The 7,644-nt window shown below is 45.4% G+C and overlaps 1 long non-coding RNA gene across 1 annotated transcript; it reads left to right on the top strand.

The window, feature by feature from the left end:
* Nucleotides 1–282: 282 nt before the first annotated feature.
* On the top strand, nucleotides 283–6,830 carry LOC134738851 (uncharacterized). Its single transcript, XR_010125008.1, has 3 exons — nucleotides 283–404; nucleotides 1,919–2,078; nucleotides 6,243–6,830. It is a non-coding gene; the product is annotated as an uncharacterized LOC134738851 (long non-coding RNA).
* Nucleotides 6,831–7,644: the final 814 nt, after the last annotated feature.

Below are 7,644 nucleotides of genomic sequence, written 5' to 3'. Positions count from 1 at the left end.
TGCATCAGCCTCCCAAGTATCTGGGACCACAGATGTGTGCCATGATGCCTGGCTAATTTTTTGTATTTTTGGTAGAGATGGGGTTTCACCATGTTGGAGAGGGAGAGGGAGAAAATGTCACTCTGTGGCTTAGTTTTGGAGTACAATGGCACAATTTAGAGTTTACAGCAGCCTGAAACTACTGGGCTCAAATAATCCCCACTTTAGCCTCCCAAAGAGCTTGAATGATAGGCATGTGTCACCACAAGTGGCTAATTGTTTCATTTATATATTTATTTTGAGATGGAGTCTCACTCTGTTGCCCAAGCTGGAGTTCAGTGACAGGCTGTCAGCTGACTGCAACATCTGCCTCCTGGGTTCAAGCAATTCTTCTGCCTCAGTCTCCCGAGTAGCTGGGATTACAGGTATGTGCCACCATGCCTGGCTAATTTTTTTGTATTCTTAGTAGAGATGGGATTTCACCATATTGGTCAGGCTGGTCGGGAACTCCTGACCTTGTGTTTTTTCACCTCAGCGTCCCAAAGTGCTGGGATTACAGGCCTGAGCCACTGTGCCTGGCTAGACTCTGCATTTTTAATGACTTGGAATGGAATGGAAAGTGAAGATACACATCAGTGGTATAGAATGCTTTATCACATCATTGATTGTATTTTTTTTTTTAGTTGAGTCTCCCTCTGTTGCCCAGGCTGGAGTATAGCAGTGAGATTTTGGCTCACTGTAGCCTCTGCCTCCTGGATTACAGTGATTCTTTTGCCCGAGCACCTCGAGTAGCTGAGATTAGAGGTGTGCACCACCACACATGTAACGGCATGATGTGATGGGTGTGCATGAATACGTGGATGGATAAGCCTATGGTTTATGTAGAAAACACAACATTTGGCATAAGTTTTATTTTTTATAATAATTGTAATGATCTTAAGTATTTTTCTTTTTTTATTTTGAGACAGAGTCTGGCTCTGTTGGCCAGGCTGGATTGTAGTGGCCCGATCTTGGCTCACTGCAAGCTCCGCCTCCAGGTTCACACCATTCTCCTGCCTCAGCCTCCTGAGTAGCTGGGACTACAGGTGCCTGCCACCATTCCCGGCTAATTTTTTGTATTTTTAGTAGATACGAGGTTTCACCGTGTTAGCTAGGATGGTCTTGATCTCCTGACCTCGTGATCCATCCACCTTGGCCTCCCAAAGTGCTGGGATTACAGGCTTGAGCCACTGCACCCGTACCCGGCTATTTTAAGTATTTTTCATTGTCATCAACTATCACAATAATGAGTTAATAGTAAGAAGGGGCCGGGCATGGTGGCTGATGCCTGTAATCCCAGCACTTTGGGAGGCTGAGGCAGGTTCTCAGGAGTTCAAAACCAGCCTGATCAAAATGGTGAAACCCTGTCTCTACTAAAAATACAAAATTTAGGATTGGCGCTGTGGCCCACGCCTGTAATCCCAGCACTTTGGGAGGCTGAGGCCGGTGGATCAAGAGGTCAGGAGATCGAGACCATCCTGGCTAACATGGTGAAACCCCATCTCTAATGAAATACAAAAAAAATTAACCACACATGGTGATGGGTGCCTGTAGTCCCAGCTACTTGGGAGGCTGAGGCAGGAGAATGGTGTGAAACCATTAGGCAGAGGTTGCAGTGAGCCGAGATCGCACCATTGCACTCCAGCCTGGGCAAGAGAGGAAGACTCTGTCTCAATAAATACATAAATAAATAAACAGAAAATTTAGCCAGGCCCGGTGGCAGGCGCCTGTTATCCCAGCTACTCAGGAGGCTGAGGCAAGAGAATTTCTTGAACCTCGGTGGCAGGGGTTGCAGTGAGCTGAGATCACACCACTGCACTCCAGCCTGGGCAAAAGAGTGACATTCCATCTCAAAAAAAAGAAAAAAACCCTGTCATTATTATTATTATTGTTATTACAGGCATGGACCACTGTGCTCGGCCTGTCTGTTTTCACAGACACATCTCTACCTACTCAGCCAGGGGATCCTTCTTCACATCCATGGTCTCCTTTGTTGCTGTACTCCTCATAGACTTTACTCATTTTTGTGTGTGTGGATGAAATTCTGGAGTCTATACAAGGTATATTGTTGCATATACACTTGAAACTAGAAATCAGAGGCCATTTAATTTAAGAGATGTAAAACTGCTTTCACCTCAGGCCACCATACTGCTGCTTTTTTGGATCTCTTTCATTCTTGTTGCTTGCCCATATTGTAATTTGCATATTTAACCTTGGGTCAATATTTTACCATTTGCTCAATTAGTTCCACTTTCGTCCAAGCTCAAGATTTGGTGCATCCTAGTGGAATTATATTCCCACAGACATGCATGCACAAAGATCCCTCCCACATGCCCATTACTTCCTGCCTCCACCCTTGCCCTCCTTTCCCGGCCTTGCCTCACATGGTACATTGATCTGGATGCAAATACTGTTGCTTTCCAGCCTATTGATTTGTAATAGTGAACACCCCAATTTCCCCGTGAGCCCTCCCCTCCAACACCACTCTCCCTGAGTAAGGCAAGACCTTATTCATCCACTGGACAAAATTATAGGAGGCTGCCTAAATCAACGTGTGCAGGGCATGATGACTCAGCTCATGGTCCATGAGGGATGGCTTTAGCACCACTGTGAGCAGCACAGCTCAGCCCTTGTGTCCCAGCTCAGCCCTTGTATCCCCCTTGTAATATTTCATTCTGTTCTCCTTGCATTTTTGTGACTGGTTGTTTTCTGTACTTTCTTGGTGGACTTTTGTGCTTAGAAACATGTTGTGGGATCCTTCAGGCCCAGGATCAAGTTTGTCCCTTCCTTACTGTATGTGCAAATTGGGGTCATGTACATGAACACAGTGGGCCTGCTGTACTTATCTGAGAACTTTTTTGAGAAATAATGTTAATTTGCCTCCAGAATTTTTTTTTTTTTTTTTTGGAGACAGAGTTTTGCTCTTGCTGCCCAGGCTGGACTGCAATGGTGCAATCTGAGCTCACCACAACCTCCGACCCCTGAGTTCAAACGATTCTCCTTCCTGAGGCTCCCAAGTAGCTGGGATTACAGGCATGCACCAACATGCCCAGCTAATTTTGTATTTGAAGTAGAGATGGGGTTTTTCCATGTCAGTCAGACTGTTCTCGAACTCCCAACATCAGGTGATCCACCCCCCGCAGTCTTCCAAAGTGTTGGGATTACAAGCGTGAGCCACCATGCCTGGATGCCTCCAGGTTTTTAAACAAGTTAGTGCTATTAGATGACTTCACACATTGCAACTTTTATACTAAAGGCTGTAAACTGCCTTTGTGTAATAAGAGTTTTCAGCCTTCACTGATGTCGATGACATGCTCCTTTTCCTGTCTCCGTCATTTCACTGTCCTGTCAGAAACAACTTAGACTGGCTGGCCACAGTGGCTCACACCTCTAATCCCAGCACTTTGTAAGGTTCAGGTGGGTAGATCACTTGAGGTCAGGAGTTTGGGACCAGTCAGTCCAACGTGCTGAATCCTTGAATCTACTGAACACAAGAAAATGGCCAGGTGCGGTGGCTCAAGCCTGTAATCCCGGTACTTTGGCAGGCCAAGACGGGCAGATCACCTGAGGTCAGGAGTTCAAGACCAGCCTGGCCAACATAGTAAAACCCCATCTCTACTACAAATACAAAAATTAGCTGGGTGTGGTGGCACATCCTGAAATCCCAGCTATATGGGAGGCTGAGATAGGAGAATCACTTGAACCCAGGAGGCAGATGTTTCAGTGAGCCAAGATCAGGCCATTGCACTCTAGGCTGGGCAACAAGAGTGAAACTCTTTCTCAAAAATTAATAAAGAAAAAATAAAAATAAAAGCACTGGTCCTATTCATGAGTAGTCAACACCCATGACCAAATTCTCTCAAAGGCCCCATCTGCAGGAACATCCTATTGGAGAATAAGAAATCCGAACAAGGGCTGGGTGCAGTGGCTCATGCCTGTAATCCCAGCACTTTGGGAGGCTGAGGCGGGTGGATCATGAGGTCAGGAGTTCAAGACCAGCCTGGCCAACATGGTGAAACCCCATCTCTACTAAAAATACAAAAATTAGCCAGGTGTGGTGTCATGTGCTGGTAATCCCAGCTACTTGGGAGGCTGAGGCAGGAGAATCGCTTGAACCCAGGAGGTGGAGGTTGCAGTGAGACGAGACCGTGCCACTGCGCTCCAGCCTGGCAACAGAGTGAGACTCCGTCTCAAAAAAAAAAAAAAAAAATCCGAACATGGCTTTTGGCGAATATGAACATTCAGACCAGGGAGCCTGCATTATTTTTATGTTTTTATTGTACATTTATTTATTTATTTATTTATTTATTTATTTTTTATGAGACAGAGTCTCGCTCTGTCGCCCAGGCTAGAGTACAGTGGCACAGTCTCGGCTCACTGCAAGCTCCTCCTCCCAGGTTCACGCCATTCTCCTGCCTCAGCCTCCTGAGTAGCTGGGACTACAGGTGCCCACCACCATGCCGGGCTAATTTTTTTTGTATTTTTAGTAGAGACGGGGTTTCACCGTGTTAGCCAGGATGGTCTCAATCTCTTGACCTTGTGATCCGCCCATCTGGGCCTCCCAAAGTGCTGGGATTACAGGCATGAGCCACCGCGCCCGGCCTACAATTTGCTTTATACTATGTTTTCTCTGATCCCAGTTTATCAATTTTCCCAGTACACATTCTATGTTTTATACCTTATGCATAGTGAACTAGATAACTAAGGACAATGCGTGTATATAGAATTGCAGTATTGCCTGGCTGTTATTTAACTGTAGTCGTGACATCATAATTCAGCCCTCTGACACTGTTAGTCAGTTCTTTTTTTCTTTTGTCTTTTGTATGTTTTGTGAGACAGGTGTCTCACCCTGTCAACAGGCTGGAGCTTACTAGCACACTGCAACCTCTGCTTCATTGGTTCAAATGATTCTCTAGCCTCAGCCAACTGAGTAGCTGCGTTACAGCTAGGTGCCATCATGCTTGGCTAATGGTTATATTTTTAGTAGAGATGGAGTTTCTCCATATTGGCCAGGCTGGTCTCAAACTCCTGGCCTCAAGTGATCCTCCCTCCTCAGCCTCCCAAGTACTGGGATTACATGCATGAGCCACTGAGCTCAACATGATAAATGTTTTGTTGCGGTATTTTATCCTGCAAGTCTTAAAATATTCCACATTTTTGAGGTAGGAAACAAGATAGCTTGCTGTTTTTCATCCTCCTTGGAGCATTTTCTGAATGAAGACATGTGAGTCCTTCCCAGTTTTTCACTGTTACCAAGAATGCCATGCTGGCTGCCTCTGAGTGTGTTGACTTTGCTACCTGTATATGGAGGGTTCCTGCAGGAAGGGTTTCACAGTCCTGACCTTTTTTTTTTTTTTATAGTGCAGTTTCACTCTTGTCATCCAGGCTGGAGTGCAATGGCACAATCTCAGCTCACTGCAACCCCTGCCTCCCAAGTTCAAGCGATTCTACTTCCTCAGCATCCTGAGTAGCTAGGATTACAGGCATGTGCCACCACACCTGGCTAATTGTTGCATTTTCAGTAGAGACAGGCTTTCACCATGTTGTCCAGGCTGGTCTGGAACTCCTGACCTCAGGTGATCCCCGTGGTTCAGCCTTTCAAATTGCTGGGATTACAGGCATGAGCCACCGGGACCAACTAAGGATATCTTTAAATCAACAAAATAGTAAATTTTGTTAGACTGTCAGTAGACCGGCAAGTAGACATATCTTAGTTTTTACCTAGGCGCCTACATAAGAAAAACAGGCTGAACGCAGTGGCTCACACCTGTAATCCCAGCACTTTGGGAGGCCGAGGCAGGAGCATCACGAGGTCAGGAGATCGAGACCATCCTGGCTACCACGGTGAGACCCCCTCTCTACTAAAAATACAAAAAATTAGCCGGGCATGGTGGTGGGCACCTGTAGTCCCAGCTACTCAAAAGGCTGAGGCAGGAGAATGGCATGAACCCAGAAGGTGGAGCTTGCAGTGAGCGGATATTGGGCCACTGCACTCCAGCCTGGGCCACAGAACGAGACTCCATCTCAAAAAAAAAAAAAAAAGAAAAACTTAAGGAAAAGGCATTTCCTTTGTTTTTGAGGATGCCCTACTTTGTAACTGGTAGCGTGTAGTGCAATAAAATTTAGTTTCCTAATATCAATTAAAAAAAAAAGTTTACCTGTAAATAGGAAGACTAACCAGCCCCAGAGATAAGACCTTTTGGCATCATTGTCCCTTCTTACAGAGGGATAAAGTAACCTTCCTTGAAGTGTATCAATCCGTCACCAATCAACTTGCCGCACCCTATGCACTGGTCTTGAATGGAAAATGTGGTGATTCTGCTAAAGCTTCTCCGTCTTTCCCTGCGTGTGAAACCTTAATGTCTCGACTTGGGAACACGGGCCCCCTTCATTTGGAGTTGGTGTCTCCAGGTGTCTATCCTCAAGCTTTGTGTTCAAATAAACTCTATAATTAATCATGTATTCTAAATTTTATTATTTACTGCTGACATCAGTTTCTGTCGGATTGTAGAAGCCTCACTAGAGAGGGCACCTGTTGCCATGTTGTAAAACTCACACTTGTCAAAAAGACGTGGGTTAAAGTATTTCCCCTCCTTCTGCATGAAGCTAACTAGCTGACACAGATGGTCACCTCCATTACCAAGTAGAGCCGGGATGAACTATGTGTGACCAAGGGTGTTGTCAAGTCCTCTTCCCTGAGGACTGATTTGTGTTTATCTGGAAAACATGTACTTAATGGGTTGCACTGAAGTTTTTTCTCTTTTCAACCTCTCAGCTGTTTGCCTCTATTTCCCAACACATTCTGGTCTAAGGCTTATTTATCAATAAAATGGTTTTCATTTCTTCCTGTTTTGTCTTGAAGATGATTTCTCATTTTGGGGAAGATTTTTTAGTTTTCAACTGTATTTTCTCAGCATTTAAAAAGCGAAGTAAAGAGTATTTCTTGGGCCAGGCACAGCAGCTCATGCCTGTAATCCCAGCACTTTGGGAGGCTGAGGCAGGTGGATCACTTGAAGTCAGGAGTTCAAGACCAGCCTCTCCAACATGATGAAACTCCGTCACTACCCAAAATAGAAAAATTAGCCGGGCATGGTGGTGTGTGCCTGTAATGCCAGCTACTCTGGAGGCTGAGGCAGAAGAATCGCTTCAACCCAGGAGGCAGAGGCTGCAGTGAGTCGAGATGTCACCACTGTACTCCAGCCTGGGCGACAGAGAAATACTCTGTCTCAAAAAAAAAAAAGAAAAAATGTAAATAAAAAGGAGAAAGTAACAGATCTCTTTTACACGTGTGCTGGGACAACTAACTGGATATCCATATGGAGAAGAGTAATGTTGTATCCCTATCTCACACAAGCAAATTTATTTATTTATTTATTTATTTATTTATTTATTTATTTATTTATTTTTAGAGACAGAGTCTGGCTCTGTCGCCCAGGCTGGAGTGCAGTGGCTCGGTCTCGGCCCACTGCAAGCTCCACCTCCCGTGTTCACCTCATTCTCCTGCCTCAGCCTCCTGAGTAGCTGGAACTACAGGCGCCCGCCAGGAAGCACGGCTAATTTTTGTATTTTTAGAGGAGACGGGGTTTCATCGTGTTAGCCAGCGTGGCGCGATCTCCTGACCTCGTG

This window comes from Pongo pygmaeus, chromosome 20, assembly GCF_028885625.2.
Source record: "Pongo pygmaeus isolate AG05252 chromosome 20, NHGRI_mPonPyg2-v2.0_pri, whole genome shotgun sequence".
Classification (NCBI taxonomy): Eukaryota; Metazoa; Chordata; class Mammalia; order Primates; family Hominidae; genus Pongo; species Pongo pygmaeus.
This window is presented reverse-complemented; position numbering and strand designations above follow the sequence as displayed.